Consider the following 22,441-nt stretch of genomic DNA (forward strand, 5'->3'; position numbering starts at 1 on the left):
AATGCGAGATTTAATAACTGTTACTCACCGAGAAGTGTGAAAGCTGATACGAGAGCCTTGCGGGGTTTCGATAGGCATTCGGGGTGAAGAATGTCTGTCGAGGCCTCGCGACGGTTGTTACGGACCCGATGGGGAGTTCCGGGTCGTGACAATTAGTTTTTGGCTTGAGCCCTGTTTTTAATAAAAGTCATAAGCCTTAACAACTGTTTTGGTAAATTACAAATATTTTATGGTTTAAGAAATAAATTGAAAACCTTATGAAATGGTTTGTAATTTGTTGTTTAAACTAGCCTCCATTTTTTTCACCTTTAGATATTTATAATAATGTCTGTTTACTCATTAGGATTGCAAATTCTCACCCACCTCCTTTCCAAATATTTCAAGCCTGTGGTAGCTTGTAGATACCCGATTTTGTCGAGGATTCCAGTTGACCCCTCTATCTCACAGATAGTAGGTTACTATCACCAACACTTGGTGTTTTTATGGGCCACTTATCATTGTAATTATTATTATACATTATAACTTTGTAAATTATTGTATGTATGAATTTATTTTACTTACACGTGTTTCTATAAATATTGTTTTATATAAAAATGCTATATTTTAATCAATATTTTGAATAGTAATATTTGTCTATAAATCCTTTAAAAAAAATTTGTCTTTTGATTTACTTGAGCCGAAAACGACTGGTAATTGTTTAAAACAGAATGTTTAACAACGATTGCTCACAGGAAATGCAAGAAACTGATACGTAAGCCTTGCGTGGTTTCGATTGTCATTTTGGGTAATGAGTGTAAATCGAGACGTCGCGGCGGTTGTCATGGGCCAGAGGGAGGTTCCGGGTAGTGACAATATATGTTGTGCATTGATTGCTGACATTGTGTGATGATCATAACTATGCGTGTACACGATGTGGGGGGATGCACATGCCAGTGATGACAGTGGTGAGGGAGATGGATAGTGATAGTGCCCATGTGCACGATGTAGGGGGATGCACACGATGGCACTAATTGTACACGATGTGGGGAGATGCGCACGATGACTCCAACTATGTGCACAATGTGGAGGGATGCACAAGAGCTGGGTGAGACGATGGTGGTATTGGTGTTTATCTATGTATATTTGTGTATATATATGTTTATGAAATAAAAGTTCATGAATATGTTATATTGTTGTAATGCATGTGAAAATTTGGCATCTTGAACTTTGGGAATTTTTAAGTTTTTATGTTGATTTTGTCATTTTAGTAGGATGGCCTTCTTCTTGAGAGAATGATAACTTTTCTTTGGTGTTCTGTTTCTTGCTACAGCGAAAATGATTCTCACTGCAGCGAGAAACTCTCGGGTTTGAGGGGTTTGCCTGACCTGGTTCTCGTTACAGCAAGAATGCATTCTTGCTGCAACGAGAAATTTGCTAGAGCCTCTTGCTACAGCGAGAAACTTTTTGTTTTGGCCACTTGAATCTTGCTGCAGCGAGAAACTTTCTGTCTGGTATACTATCTTGCTGATTCTTGCCATTTTTTTTCATTTCATTTACACCATAGTTGATCATGGACTCCCAACATTTAGGGGTTTATTTAATTAAGTTTGAAATGAGGAATTTTAGAGAGAAACCCTCGGCCAGTTTAGAAACCCTCGTCCAACTAAAAACTTGAGCTAAATTTCGCTGCAGCGAGAATGCCTTTCCGCTGCAGCAAAGACCTATCGTTTCATTTGACTTGCTTGTATATCATTGAAGCTCTCATTCTTCAAATTCTTTGTTGTGTATGGAATCATTACTATCAAGTGATTAATCATTTAAGGGTTTAACGAGGGGTTTTAATAAGAATGAAACTAAATTGCATTGTTTTGAAAATAAATGCATCATGAATTCTTTAAACTTTCCCTCTTGTTTGCTTGTTCCCTTATTATGTTCACTCACTGGGTTTATACTTACCATTTTCAACTTCATGTTTTCAGATCAGGAGGCAGCCGATAACTAGGTTGAGGTACCCTCGTAGATTCGTCTCTTTGGTAAGTATCTCGGCATTCAATAACTATACGTCACCCAGGTCTCTCCGCTAGAAGTCGAGTACTCTTTTGTTGTGTATAGACAAACTAATGTAAATTATTAAAATATATGTTCAGACAATATATGTACACTTTGATTGGTATGCCACTATGAGTTGGAAATGCTTAGTGTTATTTTGATTCAAAGTTATGAAATGTGACTTAGCAACTTTTGATGGAATGATGAACAGGTCATATTAATAGGCTTGTTTGGGCTTAGTGGACTACATCCATTGGGCCCATGCGCCGATCATGGCCCGAAATTTGAGTCGTGACATAAATGCTTTACTTGAAACAAACTCTTCATCTTATTATCAAAATGTACTTTCATTACAAATAAAATAAATAGAAATAAACATGAAAATATAATTGCTTTCCAAGGCACCACATTCTCAAATTTCTAACATTTCCAAGATTCATGAAGAGATAGCTTCTGTCAAGTCTTCTCTTATTTTGAATGAAAGCAAAGTTAATCCCTTAAAATTATTGCAAAGTATGTTCGAATCTTCTTGAGAAGAGCTAAAGAACTTCAACTGGAAGCCTTGATTTGATTACTTCCTTATTCATGTAGCTTTTGCTTTTCATTTTTTTTCTTAAGATTTAGACCTTTAAATTTTTTTCCATATTGTAATGCATTTTGAATTAGCAATAAAAATGAAATTTTCTTACTACCTTTCTTTACTTGTGAAGAAATTTATAAAGATAATCTTATGAAACCTTCAAAATACTTTGGTGTTTTGAAAATTTTCTAGTCACCAATTGAACTTCAAAACAATTCAACTTGCAATTGCAATTTGTTTCACTTGAGATTTAATTGATTGAATCACAAAATCCAAAGAGAAGTACAAACTTGATTTATTCTTCAATTTTCCATCTTGATGGCTTTATCGTTGTAAAAACTTGAATCATCTTCAATGTAAGAGATTTTTTTTATTTGATTGACTTTGACAATGGGACCAACTACCTATGTACCTATTAATATGAAAGATTATGTGTAAAACCCGACCCTATAAATACATGTCATGACATACATGCACTGAGTAGTATGTTATTATGCTAGGAAAAACACCTAAGAATAGACGAAACTCGGTATTGTACCTAATGGTACACTTGAGTTGATTTAACCTCGAACTAGTTCAAATAGGAATTGTAGGATGAAATTTAATATTTTATAGTCCAGGAATGACTAAAAATGATTGTTCGGAGTTCGAGGGTTCATTTGGGGTAAAATTAGAAATTTTGATATTCAAGGGTAAAATCGTTATTTTACCACCTAAGATAATAATTTGATCATGGAGTGAAATTTTTGACCAAGATTAACTATTTGGAGTATAATTTAATGATAGGAAGTGAAAAAGTTTAATTCTGGTGATTTTTGGAGTGTAGGGGCAAAATCGTAATTTTGCCACCCACGGACAAAATTTGAGATTTTGAGAGAATTTAGATCAAATTTGACAAATTGGAGAATGGTATGAGTATAAGGGATGAAAAATATGTCTATGGGCAATTTTTCAATTTTTGAGGCAAAAATGTAATTTTTGACTTTTACGGGGGCAAAAGTGTAAGTTTCAAAAATTACTCTACCGAGACTTTGGATGAGTCTGAGAATTTTATCTAAGCTATGAATATATGAGACAAGTGTATGGTGAAAATTTGGAAACAAATGGATGAAATTTTAAAAATGGGCCAATGGGAAAGTGACATGTGGCATTTTTTTAATGATATAATATTATTTTAATGAAAAGTCAGCCCATTTAAACCCAAATTTTAAGTGCTGGCCGGCCATAAGGAAGAACAAGAGAGGAAATAGAGAGGAAAGGAAGAAAAAAAGAAAAACCAAAGAGAAACAAGAAAATTCAAAGGGAAATTCGCGTTTTTTGCCCGTTTACGCGTCTAACGGTAAGATTTTTCGATTTTAGCTTGATTTCTACCTTTCCTATACCTTTATTTCCATTTAGCATGCTTGAGGAGAGAGATCAAAAAGTGATATCAAGGCCTGGACGAAATTCTAGGGGAGAGAAATTGAAATTTTTAGGTTTTAATTTTTAGTTAAATTGATAGTTTTAGTTAGTTAAATGTGTTTAAAAATTAAATTGGGCAAGAAATCATTAAATTTTCACAATACCCACTCTTGGCTGGATGCTCAATGCTGTACAATGATGATGAATTGATTTTATTCTAAGGAAAATGAAGAGAAAATGATGAAAAACGATTAAACGTGATAGAAAAACAAAATAGAAAATTAACCGAGTTAATGTCCCATTTTTGGCCGAATTTTTCAAGGAAGGGAGTGAGCTGATTTTGTTGTTTTTAGAAGTTTATTGGTTGATATTTAATGGTTAGAAATGTTGGAGAGAGAATGGGATGATTTAGAGCTAAAATGGAGCGCGTTAGCAATTTATCGGGCAAAATGCCAAAAATAGGTTAATACCACGTTTAAGCCGGTTTAGGCTATTGCATTTCATACCATGCATTAGTATAGGATTTAAGTTAATTATATAGTGATTTAGCATCAATGTGATGAATTGTGTAAATTTTTGTAATGTGTCTAGGAGGAGAGCCTTCCGGAAAAGGCAAAGAAGTCGTACCCGACGAGTAGTGATCGGGGCGCTTAGAAAGCTTTTAGTTTGTACAAACGGTGAGTAAACTTATTATTATTGTAAATTATCTAGAGTTTATTTTAAATGCCCTTTATGTATTTTATGAAATGAGAACGAGATTAAAACGAGATTTTTGATGTTTTAGGAATAAATGTGACAAATAAAAATATATTGTATTGATTATGAAATTGAGTAATTGGAGGCTACAAATTGACTTGAAAAATATATATTTTCTTAGGAATGGCTTATGAGAAATGAGTATATGTGGCTATATTTTGTGAGTGCATTTGAGAAATTTATGTAAGTTGATTTTACTATGCAGACTGGATAAATAAATAAAAGCCACGTTATACTGTCGAAATTTTATTAAAATTGGTGGGTTAGTCACTGTAGTGACGGGTTTCCGTGGACTGCCTATTAGAGGGGCACGGTAAACCCAGTTATATAGTTACTCCGGTTGTAGAGGCGAGGAGGGTAACTCCCGGGGTAGTATTAGAGCTCACTTCACGTCGAACCCCCACGTGAATGTGTAACTCGGCCAACGCCAAGGAACGACTGGTTTTAAAAATAAAAATGTGTTTCACGTGTGAATATTTTAACACCCTTGGCTGACTCAGTTAGATGCCTCGCCCAAGGTATCCCCGATGATTAGTTTTGGCTTGAGCCTTGTTTTAATAAAAGACATAAGCCTTAACAACTGTTTTGGTAAATTACAAATATTTTATGGTTTAAGAAATAAATTGGAAACATTATGAAATGGGTTGAAATTTGTTGTTTAAACTTGCTTCCATTTTACTCGCCTTTAGATATTTATGATAATGTCTGTTTACTCATTGGGATTGCAAAATCTCACCCAACTCCTTTCCACCCATTTCAGGTTCAGTATGGATTGTAGATAGCTGATCTCATCGAGGACTTCCATTGGATCTGCATTTTCCAAACCGTAGGTTCACAGTCCTCTTTACTTTTGTTTATTCGGGGGCCCTCTTGTTATTGTAAATTAAATTAAATATTTTGGCTTACTGTATTTCAGTATGTATAAATTTATTTAGCTTTTACGCTATAAAAATTATTCACGTATAACTCTATAAATATTGTTTTATAAGAAAATAGAATATTTTCCTTAATATTTCTTTTATTTTCTTATTATATTCAAATAACCATAATTTCGTTTTAAATGAAGATTTTAGACTTTTAAACTCATTTTGAATATGAATTATGTGTTTTGTACTTGTATATTACGTTTTAGCCAGTTTCGAAATTTTTGAGAAAAAAATGACCAAAATACCCCTGTGTGGCGAAAATTTTATTTTGATTGTTTTTGATCTAAAATAGTGTATATTCTCTAAAAACTCGATATTTAACAATGATTGCTCACAGGAAAGGAAAGAAACTGATATGTAAGCCTTGTGGGGTTCCGGTTGGCATTCCGGATAATGAGTGTCAATCGGGACGTCGCGGCGATTGTCATGGGCCTGAGGGAGGTTCCGAGTCGTGACATTATGTCATAATGTAATTCATTTTTTTAGACCTTCACTTTTTTGTAAGTCATCCTGTTATGTTGACAATACTTAGCAAGATATGAAGAATTGAATCAAAAGCTTGGATATGAAGAAAATTACAAACGTTGCATACGAAGACAAATTAAGTTTAGTACATGATAGATGATTTCACTAAAATCAAAAGCTGAAGCACTTGAAAAATAAATCCTTGGCTTTGGCAAGAATTAAATTGTCAAGCCTAAGTCAAGAAACTAGTGGCGTTATTAAGGGGCAATAGGGGAGAGTAAAATTCAGTCAAAATCGAATTAATCGACAAATTTGATTAATTTGGCTTCAGTTAATTCAGTTAATTTAGATAATTAGATTATATCGATTTTATCGATTTGGGTCAATTACAAAATTTAAAGTCAGTTAACCAAATTAATCAACTTTGAAATAAGTATATTTAAAGGTTTTTATAACATGTATGCACTCACACTGATTTTCTATACATACATACATACATACATATATATATATATATGAATGAAAGACTAGATTTAATCATCGAAAAGGATTTTCTTACATTTATTAAGTCACACATTTTTTTCTATACATGTGTATGAATAAATGACTTAGATTTAATCATCAAAAAATAAAAATAAAATACACCTTAATAGACATTAATATTATTAAATATTTATATAAATATAACCATACAAAAATTAATGCAAAATTAATGCAAAATATAATGAAAACTATACCCTAAGCTTAAGTGAAATACCCCATACTTTGATATGGTGATAAATAAAGTTGATCGAATGCAAATTGAGGTCAATTAAAATGTTTAGAAGTGATAAAAGACGAAATGAGTAGTTTAGGATAAAATATTTCTCAAGTGAGAAAATAACAATAAAATAATAATAATTTTATCGAAGGAGAATTTGTGAGATAAAAGGCGATTTGGAAGTCAAGTGAGGAATAATAAGGTATTTTGGGTACCAATGAGACAAGATAAAATTTTTAGAATAAAATAATATTTTATTAATAAAATAATGTTAAAATATTAATATTTAGCCGGATGTCGAAATCAGTCATGAAGAAGGATCATATGGTTGATCCAAGTGGGGGAGAAGATGACAAACCCGACTCTATAAAATATTGGTCATGACATACATGTGATGGATAGCATGTTTGCATGCTAAGAGAGTCTCGAAAAATTTACAAAAGTCGGTATTATACCTAGACGTACAATAAAGTTGATTTAAGCCTCGAACTAGATCAAATAGAGAATTCACGATGAAATTAAGAATTTTAAAGTCCCAGAATGGTTTAATACGGTGATTCGGAGTTCGAGGATCAATTTGGAGTCAAATCGAAATTTTTGCTATCTAGGGGCAAAATGGTCATTTGCCACTTGGGGACAAAATGAGAATTTTAGAAAAGATTTTTTGGCCCCATTTGACTTATTGGAGTATAATTTGACTTATTGGAGTAAGATTTGAGGTTTAGAAGTGAAAACGTTTAATTTCGGTATAATTTGGAGTAAAATGGTAAAATAGTAATTTTACCACCCTAGGGGCAAAATTGTAATTTTCCACTACCAAGACATTTTTCCAGCACATGGTCTTCCTTTATCCTCATTTTGACCATTGACTAATTGTGTGGTGGAGATACAAAGGATTAAAATTTTAAAATTTTAAAAATGGACCAATAAGAAAATGTCATGTGTCATACCTTTATTATTTTATTGTTTCTTATTAAAAAGGCTTAATGTAAAACCCAACCCTATAAATACATGTCATGACATACATGCACTGAGTAGCATGTTATTATGCTAGGAAAGCACATAAGAAAAGACGAAACCCGATATCGTACCTAACGGTACACTTGAGTTGATTTAACCTCGAACTAGTTCAAATAGGAATTGTAGGATGAAATTTAATATTTTATAGTCCAGGAATGAAAAAAATGATTGTTCGGAGTTCGAGGGTTCATTTGGGGTAAAATTGGAAATTTTGATGTTCAAGGGCAAAATCGTCATTTTGCCACCTAAGATAATAATTTGATCATGGAGTGAAATTTTTGACCAAGATTAACTATTTGGAGTATAATTTAATGATAGGAAGTGAAAAAGTTTAATTCTGGTGATTTTTGGAGTGTAGGGGCAAAATCGTAATTTTACCACCCACGGACAAAATTTGAGATTTTGAGAGATTTTAGATCAAATTTGACAAATTAGAGAATGGTATGAGTATAAGAGATGAAAAATATGTCTATGGGCAATTTTTCAATTTTTGGGGCAAAAATGTAATTTTTGACTTTTACGGGGGTAAAAGTGTAAATTGTAAAAATTACTCCACAGAGACTTTGGATGAGTCTGAGAATTTTATCTAAGCTATGAATATATGAGACAAGTGTATGGTGAAAATTTGGAAACAAATGGATGAAATTTTAAAAATGGGCCAATGGGAAAGTGACACATGGCATTTTTTTTAATGAAATAATATTATTTTAATGAAAAGTCAGCCATTTAAACCCAAATTTTGAGTGCTGGCCGGCCATAAGGAAGAACAAGAGAGGAAATAGAGAGGAAAGGAAGAAAAAAAGAAAAACCAAAGAGAAACAAGAAAATTAAAAGGGAAATTCGCGATTTTCGACCGTTTACGCGTCTAACGGTAAGATTTTTCGATTTTAGCTTGATTTCTACCTTTCCTATGCCTTTATTTCCATTTAGCATGCTTGAGGAGAGAGATCAAAAAGTGATATCAAGGGCTGGACGAAATTCTAGGAGAGAGAAATTGAAATTTTTAGGTTTTGATTTTTAGTTAAATTGATAGTTTTAGTTAGTTAAATGTGTTTAGAAATTAAATTGGGCAAGAAATCATTAAATTTTCACAATACCCACTCTTGGCTGGATGCTCAATGCTGTACAATGATGATGAATTGATTTTATTCTAAGGAAAATGAAGAGAAATGATGAAAAACGATTAAACGTGATAGAAAAACAAAGTAGAAAATTTACCGAGTTAATGTCCCATTTTTGGCCGAATTTTCCAAGGAAGGGAGTGAGCTGATTTTGTTGTTTTTAGAAGGTTATTGGCTGATATTTAATGGTTAGAAATGTTGGAGAGAGAATGGGATGATTTAGAGCTAAAATGGAGCGCGTTAGCAATTTATCGGGCAAAGTGCCAAAAATAGGTTAATACCGCATTTAAGCCGTTTTAGGCTATTGCATTTCATACCATGCATTAGTATAGGATTTAAGTTAATTATATAGTGATTTAGCATCAATGTGATGAATTGTGTAAATTTTTGTAATGTGTCTAGGAGGAGAGCCTTCCGAAAAAGGCAAAGAAGTTTGTACAAGTAGTGATCGGGGCGCTTAGAAAGCTTTTAGTTTGTACAAACGGTGAGTAAACTTATTATTATTGTAAATTATCTAGAGTTTATTTTTAAATTCCCTTTATGTATTTTATGAAATGAAAACGGGATTTTTGATGTTTTAGGAATAAATGTGATAAATAAAAATATATTGTATTGATTATGAAATTGAGTAATTGGAGGCTGCAAATTGACTTAAAAAATATATATTTTCCTAGGAATGGCTTATGAGAAATGAGTATATGTGGCTATATTTTGTGAATGCATTGGGAAATTTATGTAAGTTGTTTTACTATGCAGGCTGGATAAATAAATAAAAGCCACGTTATACTGTCGAAATTTTATTAAAATTGGTGGGTTAGTCACTGCAGTGACGGGTTTCCGTGGACTGCCTATTAGAGGGGCACGGTAAACCCAGTTATATAGTTACTCCGGTTGTAGAGGCGAGGAGGGTAACTCTTGGGGTAGTATTAGAGTTCACTTCACGTCGAACCCCCACGTGAATGTGTAACTCGGCCAACGCCAAGGAACGGCTGGTTTTAAAAATAAAAATGTGTTTCACGTGTGAATATTTTAACACCCTTGGCGGACTCGGTTAGATGCCTCGGCCAAGGTATCCCCGAGGATTAGTTTTGGCTTGAGCCTTGTTTTAATAAAAGACATAAGCCTTAACAACTGTTTTGGTAAATTACAAATATTTTATGGTTTAAGAAACAAATTGAAAACATTATGAAATGGGTTGAAATTTGTTGTTTAAACTTGCCTCCATTTTACTCGCCTTTAGATATTTATGATAATGTCTGTTTACTCATTGGGATTGCAAAAATCTCACCCAACTCCTTTCCACCCATTTCAGGTTCAGTATAGACTGTAGATAGCTGATCTCATCGAGGACTACCATTGGATCTTCATTTTCCAAATCGTAGGTTCACAGTCCTCTTTGCTTTTGTTTATTCGGGGGCCCTCTTGTTATTGTAAATTAAATTAAATATTTTGGCTTACTGTATTTCAGTATGTATAAATTTATTTAGCTTTTACGCTATAAAAATTATTCACGTATAACTCTATAAATATTGTTTTATAAGAAAATAGAATATTTTCCTTAATATTTATTTTATTTTCTTATTATATTTAAATAACCATAATTTCGTTTTAAATGAAGATTTTAGACTTTTAAACTCATTTTGAATATGAATTATGTGTTTTGTACTTGTATATTACGTTTTAGCCAGTTTCGAAATTTTTGAGAAAAAAATGACCAAAATACCCCTGTGTGGCGAAAATTTTATTTTGATTGTTTTTGATCTAAAATAGTATATATTCTCTAAAAACTCGATATTTAACAATGATTGCTCACAGGAAAGGAAAGAAACTGATATGTAAGCCTTGCGGGGTTCCGGTTGACATTCCGGATAATGAGTGTCAATCGGGACGTCGCGGCGATTGTCATGGGCTCGAGGGGAGTACCGGGTCGTGACACATAAAATCAGCCCATTTTCTTCATATGGCCGGCCAAGCAAGGAAGAGAGAGAAAGAGAGGAAGAACAAAGGGAAAAACAAGAAAACCTAGGTGGAAAATTCAAAGAAAAAGTGAAGAAATCAAGGAAACAAGCTAGGTAAGTTAGAATTTCTTTAGTTTTCCTTGATACCTAGCTTACCCATGCTTTTGTTCTTGATTTCCATGGTTGAATATTGAGTTATTATGATGAATTCAATTCTGAAAAATGGGTTAGGAGAGAGAAAGTTGTTAGATTAATTTGATTTTAAGTTATGTTAGTGTTTTAAGTTAGTTTAGCATATTTAGAAACAAAACAACAAGAAAAGAACTTATTTTCTCCCACAATCATTAATGGCCGAATTTATCATGTGTTGAGTGAGGATAAATTTGATTTTCATTTTAGGAGAATTGGTTAAGAAATGATGAATTATGAGCCTAGAAAAATAATAGAAATTTTCGGAGCAAAAATACGATTTTTACCCACTAGGGGTATTTTCGTAATTTACTACCGAGACTGATAAATTGAATCTCATTCACAATCATGGAGGTAATTTAGTTATAATTGGAGTGTAGAAAGTGAGAAGAATTGATTTGGAGTTAAATTGGAGATAATAGGCTGAATTAGGTCAACACCGCATTAAAGCGATAGTCGGATAAGTTGTATATCATATCATGCATATATACCGAGCCTAAATTGATTTTATAATGGTCAAGTATTGATGTGGTGAATTATGTATTGTACATTGTGGATAGGTGGTGAGCAAAGTACACTGGTAAAAGTACAGAGATTGTGTTTGGAGACTGCGATTAGGAGTACATCGACTCCTAGAATAGTGAGTGAACTTATTATCGTCTTAATTATCTAGAGTAGTTTTATACAATTGTGTGACTTTATGAAAAATGAGTTTAAATGGTAAATTGCTATGTTTTAAGAGAAATTGTAATTTTATAAAATGATTTTATAAATTTTCTGGAAAATCGAATATTGGTTTTGAAAATAGAGTAATTGGAGACTGCTAGTTTGTGTTGCAAATTTAAGGTTTTGAATTGAATGGCTTATGATAATAAATGAGCATGAATGGCTAAACTGATTTTGGTGTTAGAATTATTTATACTGTGTATTCAGCCTTGAGAGGCTAGGTTGCGATAAATTACCATGTCATGCTAGAATGAATTTTTGAAATACCCCATACTTTGATATGGTGATAAATAAAGTTGATCGAATGCAAATTGAGGTCAATTAAAATGTTTAGAAGTGATAAAAGACGAAAGGAGTAGTTTAGGATAAAATGTTTCGCAAGTGAGAAAATAATAATAAAATAATAATAATTTTATCGGAGGAGAATTTGTGAGATAAAAGGCGATTTGGAAGTCAAGTGAGGCATAATAAGGTATTTTTGGTACCAAGGAGACAAGATAAAATTTTTAGAATAAAATAATATTTTATTAATAAAATAATATTAAAATATTAATATTTAGCCGGATGTCGAAGTCAATCAAGAAGGAGGATCATATGGTTCATCCAAGTGGGGGAGAAGATGACAAGCCCGACTCTACAGAAATATTTGTGATGACATACATGTGATGGATAGCATGTTTACATGCTAAGAGAGTCTTGAAAAATTTACAAAAGTCGGTATTATACCTAGAGGTACAATAAAGTTGATTTAAGCCTCGAACTAGATCAAATAGAGAATTTACAATGAAATTAAGAATTTTAAAGTCTCATAATGGGTTAATATGGTGATTCGGAGTTCGAGGATCAATTTGGAGTCAAACCGAAATTTTCGCTATCTAGGGGCAAAATGGTCATTTACCACCTGAGGATAAAATGGAAATTTTTAGAAAAGAGTTTTGGCCCCATTTGACTTATTGGAGTAAGATTTGAGGTTTAGAAGTGAAAAATTTTAATTTCGGTATAATTTGGAGTAAAAGGGTAAAATGGTAATTTTACCATTCGGAATCGAAAATTTAATTTTTTGAAAGGATTTTGATCAAATTTAATTATTTGGAGTGTGAAATGAGTATGAGGAGTGAAAATTATGCATTATGGAAAATTTTCAATTTTTGGGGTAAAAATGTAATTTTTGAAAAGTTTGGGGGCAAAAGTGTAATTTTGCAAAATTTGCTCCACCAAAACTTTGGAAAAATCTGAAAATTTCACTTAAGACTTGGATAAGTCAAAGGGAATGCATGGTGAAAAAAATAGGACAAGTGGATGGCTAGAAAAAAAATGAATTAATAAAATATTTAAAATATGAATAAAATAATATTATTTCATTAAACAATAAAAAGGCTTAAAAAAAAATCAGCCCACCCATTCTTCTTCTTCAACATTCGTCCAAGCAAGAAACAAGAGAGAGAAAGGAGAAAACAAAACCCTAGAGAGAGAAAATCAAAGAAAAAGTGTGAATTTTCAAGGAAATTAAGTGAAAAAGGTGAGATTTTTCCTATTAAGCTTGAGTTTTCTTATTCCCAAGCATTTCTCTTTATTTTCCATGATTAAATTACATGTTTTCATGATGAATTCAATTCTGAAAAAATGGGTTAGGAGAGAGAAAGTTGTTGGATTTATTTGATTTTAATTTATGTTAGTGTTTTTAGTTAGTTTAGCATATGTAGAAACAAAACAACAAGAAAAGAATTTATTTTCTCCCCCAACCATTAATGGCTGAATTTACCATGTAGTGAGTGAGGATGAGTTTAATTTTATTCTAGGAGAATTGGTTAAGGAATAATGAATTATGAGCCTAGAAAAATAATGGGAATTTTCGGAGCAAAAATACGAATTTTTACCCACTAGGGGTATTTTCGTAATTTGCTGTTGGGACTAATAATTTGCATCACACTGAGGGACATTAAGTTAATTTGGGTGTAATTGAGGTATAGAAACTGAAAAGAATTAAATTGGAGTTTAAACGAACCCGTTAGGAATTTAATCGGGTGATAAGACGAATTAGGCTAATACCGGATTTAGATAGTTACCAGTGCATTTTTGCATTCCATATCATGCATTGGTAGTCCAAATTAGTTTAATTTTGATTTAGTACCAACTTAGTGAAATTCTCGATTTTGTACTGTGTCAAGGTGGTGAGTCCTCCAATAAATTCAAGGAAATTGCATCCGAGGACCAGTAGACAGAGTGCTTCGAAAGTCTGCATTCTAGACATTGTGAGTAAACTTATTATCGTCTTAATTATCTAGAGTAGTTTTATACAACTGTGTGATTTTATGAAAAATGGGTTTAAATGGTAAATTGTTATGTTTTAAGGGAAATTGTGATTTTATAAAATGATTTTATAAATTTTCTAGAAAATCGAATATTGGTTTTGAAAATAGAGTAATTGGAGACTGCTAGTTTGTGTTGCAAATTTATGGTTTTAAATTGAATGGCTTATGACAATAAATGAGCATGAATGGCTAAACTGATTTTGGTGTTATAATTATTTATATTGTGTATTCAGCCTTGAGAGGCTAGATTACGATAAATTGTCATGCCATGCTAGAATGAATTTTATTGAATTGGTGGAGTATATATTAATTATTTACTGCAGAGGGGGTTCCGTGGACCAGCCTATTAGAGGGGCATGGTAAACTCCATTATATTATTACCTCGAACGGAGAGGCGCGTAGGGTATCTCCTGGGGTATAGCTTAGGGTTCCCTTCACGCCAAACCACCACGTGAAGGGGAACTCAGCCAACGCCAAGGAACGGTTGTATTTTTTTCAAACAAAAATATATTTTAAGTGTACACAAAATTTAACAGCCTTGGCGGACTCGGTTAGATGCCCTGCGCAAGGTATCACCGAGTATGATTTTTGGCACGAGCCAAAGTTTTAAGAAATTCATAAGCCAAGTTGATTACTCGATTTTTATGGATTGATTTTATTTGGTTGAAATGAGTTGAATGGTAATGAAATTACAGTATGATGATTTATTTTAATTGTCTCCATTTACTCGACTTTAGATAGTTTAGATGGTATCTGTTTACTCACTGGGATTTTATAATCTCACCACCCTCATTTCCTCACATTTCAGGCTCAGGGAATTCCGTAGTTAGCTGACTTGAACACGGACCTTCATTTGGACTCGAATCGGTAAAAGCTGTAGGTTTCCAGCTTCCGATGCATTTTGGATAGATATGGGCCCACGTGTCACTGTAAAAGAAATTTTATGCTTTGGTTATTTGCTTTATAGTATATATGAATATAATTATCTTTTACGCTATAAGAATTATGTACCGATAGTTTTATGAAAATTATTTTACAAGAAAATAGTTTATTTTATTGAATATTTTTATCATATTCAAATAGTCAAATTTTCACTTCAAATGAACGTTTTAGATACTTAATTTTTTTTTCTCATTAAGTATATATTTTCGGCTTACCTACTACATTTTTAGCAAGTTTCGAGGTTTTCGACAAAAATGACGAAAATGCCCCTGTGAGCTGAAAAAACAAAAAAATTAAAATGTTATGTTATGATTTGGAAATGATTTGTAATCTTTCGTATTTTGATTATTTGATAACTATTGCTCATCGGGAAAGTGCGAAAGCTGATACGAGAGCCTTGCGAGGTTTCGATCGACATTCGGGGTGAAGAATGTTTGTCGAGGCTTCGCGGCGGTTGTCACGGGCTCGATGGGGAGTTCCGGGTCGTGACAATTTTATTGATTGGTGGATTATATATTAATTATTTACTGCAAAGGGGGTTCCGTGGACCAGCCTATTAGAGGGGCACGGTAAACTCCATTATATTATTACCTCGAACGAAGAGGCGCGTAGGGTATCTTTTAGGGTAAAGCTTAGGGTTCACGTCACGCCAAACCACCACGTGAAGGGGATCTCAGCCAACACCAAGGAACGGCTATATTTTTCTCAAACTAAAATATATTTTAAGTGTATACAAAATTTTAACAGCCTTGGCGGACTCGGTTAGATGCCCTGCGCAAGGTATCACCGAGTATGAGTTTTGGCACGAGCCAAATTTTTAAGAAATTCATAAGCCAAGTTGATTACTCGATTTTTATGGATGGATTTTATTTGGTTGAAATGAGTTGAAAGGTAATGAAATTACAGTATGATGATTTATTTTAATTGTCTCCATTTACTCGACTTTAGATAGTTTAGATGGTATCTGTTTACTCATTGGGATTTTATAATCTCACCACCCTCATTTCCTCACATTTCAAGCTCAGGGAATTCCATAGTTAGCTGACTTTGACAAGGACCTTCATTTGGACCAGAATCGGTAAAAGCTGTAGGTTTCCAGCTTCCAATGCATTTTGGATAGATGTGGGCCCACGTGTCACTGTAAAAGAAATTTTATGCTTTGGTTATTTGCTTTATAGTATATATGAATATAATTATCTTTTACGCTATAAGAATTATGTACCGATAGTTTTATGAAAATTATTTTACAAGAAAACAGTTTATTTTATTGAATATTTTTATTATATTCAAATGGTCAAATTTTCACTTCAAATGAACGTTTTAGATACTTAATTTTTTTAAATCATTAAATATATATTTTCGGCTTACCTACTACATTTTTAGCAAGTTTCGAGGTTTTTAACAAAAATGACGAAAATGCCCCTGTGAGCCAAAAAAAAATGTTATGTTATGATTTGAAAATGATTTGTAATCCTTCTTATTTTGATTATTTGATAACTATTGCTTACCGGGGAAGTGCGAAAGCTGATACGAGAGCCTTGCAAGGTTTCGATCAACATTCGGGGTGAGGAATGTTTGTCGAGGCTTCGCGGCGGTTGTCATGGGCTCGATGGAGAGTTCCGGGTCGTGATATTAAGCTATTAATATAACTTATTATATTAACTTATTTTTATCTCAAGTTATTAATATATTATACTATATATAATGTATCTATTAATATACAATATATAGTCCATACTATAGAGTACTATAGACTATAGTAACTTATTTTTTTTATAAATTATTAATAAACTATATGAATATAGTATAACTTATATTAGTATAGTAAGTTATATTAAATTATTAATATTAGTGTACTATAGTAAATAACTAATATTAATAATTTAATATGGTAACTTATTAATACTCTATATGTACTCTATAACAAGTATAATGAGCCAAAAATTACATATTAATAATATACTATACTAGTATTTAGTAAAATTATAAGTAATAATGTAATATATGGTAACATAAAGTACATTGTTAATATATTATTAAATAAATTAACAAAGAAAAAAAAGTTAAACAAATTTGGTTAAATCGGTTAAAATCGATTTAACCAACTAAATTTAGTTAAAGTTGTTTAATCGGTTCGGTTTAATTCGATTAATTTATTTAGGAAAGTCGGTTACTGGTATTCCTTAATCGACTGCTGACCCTTACGGGGCAAGCAATGGCCTGCATTCGTTGTACTAATCCTAGCACAAGACCTTGCTAGTTTTTAATAAAAAACTGACAATAATTTTTTTTGAAAATGAACTTTGATTCATTTCTTAGAATAAAACCTTTTTACATACAAAAGAAACAGTATTCCACTTAGAGATTGTAGATTGTCACGACCCGGAACTCTCATCGGGCCCGTGACAACCGCCGCGACGTCCCGATAAGCACTCATTACCCCGAATGCCGATCGAAACCCCGCAAGGCTTAGCATCAACTTCCGCATCTCCCCGGTGAGCGACAGTTATTAAATCTCGCATTTCAAGAAATCATAAGTTGTTTCCAACTCAAAACAATAAAAATATTATTTTCTAGCTCACTGGGGCATTTTCGTCATTTTTTTTTTTTGAAATTTCGAAATCCGAAAAAATGTAATATGTAAGTGGAAACACATATTTCATGATCTAAATTAAATTTTGAAGTCTAAAACATTCGTTTAAAGTAAAATTATAGCTATTTGAATATAATAAAAATATTAAATAAAATATTCTATTTTCTTAAAACACAATATTTTCAAAGTCTTCCTAAAATAACTTTTGTAGCGTAAGAGTAAAATAAATTTATTCATATAGTAATAAAGATAATTAAAGTATGAAATTTTGTTTACAGTGACACGTGGGCCCCCAACTAACCAAGAAGGTGTAGAGCTACGAACCCTTACTTCCTATGATGCAACTCCGAGATTAATTCTCGTCTTAATCAACTATCAACAAACTGTCCTGAGCCTGAAAAATGGATAGGAAGAGGGGTGAGATTAAATAATCCCAGTGAGTAAACAATTACCATCAAAAGCATCTAAAGCCGAGTAGATGGAGACAATATAAAAACGTTATATCTCAATAATGTTCATAACACAAAATTCGTTTCAATCTATACCAAATAATTTCTTTTCATCAAAATTTCCCCGACTTATGAATTTTTTTAAACTTGGCCCCTGCCAATATCATTCTCGCGGGTACCTTCGTCAAGGTATCCCACTGAGACCGCCAAGGCTGTTCAATGACCCATACCCATAAACATGTTTTCACATCTGACACACAGCCGTTCCTTGGCGTTGGCTGAGTCTCACTCTCACGAGGTGGCCCGAACGTGAGGTGCACTCAAATCATACCTCAGGAGATACTTCACCCAACATCTCCCCCCGGAGGTAAGTATAAAATTGAGTTACCGTGCCCCTCTCATAGGCAGTCCACGGAAACCCCCACCACTGCAGTGACCGTTTAATATACCACCAGACCCATAAAAATTCCAGTAGCATAATATGGCGAATAAAATGTAATTCAGTCTACCGAGACCAATCCAAAATTGTTCATATATTTCATGCCAACCCCAAAAATTTAGCCATCATGCTACCATAGTGTCATAAGCCCCAATTTCAATAACATATAAAATCAAAAATTTCAACACAGTCTCCATATACTCAATTTTCCCAAAACAATATTTGATTTCAAAACCAATATAAATCTCATTTTTATAAAAAAAACATTTTAATTGGAAAACATAATATTTTATAATTTAAATTCACCATTCAATAAAAGCATCAAACAAGTATAATTACTCTAGATATTTAAGACGATAAATTGTCCACTCACAGTTCTAGGAGTCGATGTACTCCTAATCCCAGTCTTCAAGCACAATTTTGGTACTTTTACCAGTGTAATTTGCTCACCACCTATCCACAATGTACAATACATAATTCACCACATCAATGCTTGACCATTATAAAATCAATTCAGGCTCGGTATATATGCATGATATGACATGCAACTTATCCGACTACCGCTTAAATGCGGTGCTGATTTAATTCGGCCTATTACCCGATTAAATTACTAACGCGTCCAATTTAATCTCAAATTAATTTTTTTCAGTTTCTATACCTCAATTGCACCCAAATTGACTTAATGTCCCTCGGTGTGGTGCAAATTATCAGTCCTGATAGTAAATTACGAAAATACCCCTAATGAGTAAAAATTCATATTTTTGCTCCAAAAATTTCCATTATTTTTCTAGACTCATAATTCATCATTATTCATCATAATTCCTCAAATAAACATCAAGATCATCAGCCAATATTCCCCTAGAAAATTCAGCCAATAATGGTAATGGAGGAAAATAAATTCTTTTCTTGTTGTTTTGTTCCTAAATATGCTAAACTAACTTAAAACACTAACATAACTTAAAATCAAATTAATCTAACAAGTTTCTCTCTCCTAACCCATTTTTCCAGAATTGAATTCATCCTCAAATCACATGATTCAACCATGGAAAATGATGGGAAATGCATGGGAAAGGTAAAGCACAAGTCAAAATCAAGAAATTTTACCTTTGGTCACTTGTTTCCTTGAATTTTCACCAATTTTTCCTTGAATTTCTCCCCCTAGGTTTTTGTTTTTCTTTTCCCCTTTGTTTTCTTGCTATGGCCGGCCATAATGAAGAGAAAATGGTGGTGTGGGCTGATTTTTATAGTTAAATAATATAATAATCTAAACTTGCCACATGTCACTACATTATTGGTCCATTTTTTAAATTCTTATCTTTTAAGCTTTAAATCTCCACCACACATTATTCATTAAAATATCCATAACTTAGATAAAATTCTCAAACTTATCCAAAGTCTTGGTGAAGTAATTTTTGATATTTACACTTTTTCCCCCGTAAAAATCAAAAATTACATTTTTGCCCCAAAAACTGAAAAATTGCCCATAGACATATTTTTTATCCCTTATACTCATATCATTCCCCAATTTGTCAAATGTGATCTAAATTCTCTCAAAATCTCAAATTTTATCCGCAGATGGAAAAATTACAATTTTACCCCTAATAGTGAAAATTTCAATTTGACTCCGAATTGATCCTCGAACTCCTAATTACCATTTTGAGTCATCCCTGAACTGTGAAACTCTTAATTTCACCTTAAAATTCCTATTTGAACTAGTTCGAGGCTTAATCGACTTAATGATACCATTAGGGGCAATATCGTCTTTTAACGATTTCTCGAACTTCCTAAATATACAAACATTCTATCGAGCATGTGAATGATATTATAATTATTTTACAAAAGCAGGGTTTGACAACACTACCCCCCTTAAAATAAAATTTTGTCCTCAAAATTTCACTTATTAACTCAAAGAAAAGACGAGGTATTATCTTTTATTCGATGCTGAACTTTTCCTGTTATCTCCTTTATAGGGAATCTTAATTCACTAAAAATCATTCTTTATTTTAGTTAATCACAATATCAACCCCACATATGTGTATATGCTTTATAATCCCATTTATGCATCCAAGATCTATCTTGATTTAATCATCGCATACGATGCAGTATCATAATTCCTTAGAGTCATCCCTTTGTCCTTAATCATCTTTCGTGCCTCTATATTGCTTTGTATCCTTCTTGTATTTCGACATCAATTTATTGCTTAAGATTTAAGTTCATTTGAACTTTGTATACCTCAAGTATTTTTGAGTTCTAATTTCCACAATATAGTAAGAAATTCTTACAACCATATTCCATATGAACTCATTTACTATATTATTCTTGAAACCTTTATTTACACGTCCATCACTTGGTATTTACATCCCCTATCACTATTTTACACCTTCGTCTAACTTTTCACTCACTTTCTCCAGATCGGACTCGTGCTTCATCTTCCGTTACAGCGAAAACTCTTGTTGAAGAACGAGTCAATGGCCTCAAAGGTGGTTGTGCTGGGGTGTTGCTACCCATTTCAGATCGTACAGTTACCCCCTGCCTCGGGTGTACTCCAGAGGAATCTCTCCTCTGCATATCCGTATGAGTTAGTGGGGATGGAGCAGCTACTGTAGCCCGTCCTAACTGTGGGCAGTCACTCCTAATGTGGCCCGGCTGGTCACAATGAAAGCATCTTATGCCCCAACACTCCCCAGCATGATATCTACCACATTTTTCGCATTTATTTAAACCTCCAAAACTCTTCTCGGAAGTACTACTCATCCCAGACCTGTTAAATCTCGGAGGTCTCTGCTGTAACTGTGAAAGTGGGGGTCGAGGAGATATCACCGGAACAGAAACAGTACTCTCAGAAGCAAATGTGTCCTTACCTCTTTTGGGCAGTTGACTAGAGGATACATTCGGGTTTCTCCTCTTTGCAAACTCAGCTCGCATTCTCCGATTTTCATTCGTGAGTTTTTCGGCCCTTAAAGCCATCTGTACAACTTCTTTATGAGGCTCCCGGCCTGTCGCAGTCATCCTCTCTCTGATCTCGTTACGGAGCCTTTCTTCAAAATAACTAGCTTGATCTTGCTCAGACTTCACCAGGTCTGGCACATATGACATCAGCTCGTTAAAACGAGCCTCGTACTCTTCTATGGTTAAATTCCCTTGTTGTAAACTTAGGAATTCTCTCTTCTTCTCTTTTTGATGAAAGTATGTGTAGTATTGACCGTCGAATTCTTGTAGGAAGTCTATCCAAGTCAACGAAGTAATGGAACGTGATTTTACCGAGCTCCACCATGTACGAGCCCTCTTCTCTAGTAATCTTGTGGCCACCATTAACTTCATATCATCATCCAATTTCATATCCACAAATGTCTCCGTTACCTGAGTAATCCAATCTTTAGCTGCGGTTGCATCCAAATCACCAACAAAAGAAGTGCAACCCAGCTGCCTAGCTTCCTTAAGCTTTTTGGAAATGGAGACATCTGGCACTGGTGGTGGAACAAGAGGTGGTGGTGGTGGCACTGGAGATACTGCTGGGGGAACAGTATGAGGGACTCGACCAGCTTGAGCTTGGCCCATAATGACATTAAGAAAAGCTGCTAATGCCTGGACTGCCTCAAGAGACATGGCATGAACACCAGGAGTAGCAGTAGGTGGTGGAGGAGGTGGAGGAATCTCAGTAGGCTCAACAGCAGGTGCTGCTCGAAACGTAGGTGCAGCAGACTCCCTTTCCACGGGATCTGGCTGACTAAGTCTAGCACGGCCTCTTCCCCTCCCTACTGACCTATAGAGAGGTG

The 22,441-nt window shown here is 33.5% G+C and overlaps 2 long non-coding RNA genes across 2 annotated transcripts in view; both read right to left on the minus strand.

Annotated features, from left to right (window-relative positions):
* Window positions 1–22,441, minus strand: part of LOC148763736 (uncharacterized) — an 83,295-nt gene that overhangs the window by 49,063 nt on the left and 11,791 nt on the right. The gene's annotated exons all lie outside the window — the stretch shown is intronic.
* Window positions 17,590–20,002, minus strand: LOC148763737 (uncharacterized). Its single transcript, XR_016025443.1, has 3 exons — window positions 19,770–20,002; window positions 19,039–19,118; window positions 17,590–18,171 (listed from the first exon to the last, which is right to left on the minus strand). It is a non-coding gene; the product is annotated as an uncharacterized LOC148763737 (long non-coding RNA).

Source organism: Theobroma cacao, chromosome 3 (assembly GCF_053813885.1).
Source record: "Theobroma cacao isolate CCN51 chromosome 3, ASM5381388v1, whole genome shotgun sequence".
Lineage (NCBI taxonomy): Eukaryota > Viridiplantae > Streptophyta > Magnoliopsida > Malvales > Malvaceae > Theobroma > Theobroma cacao.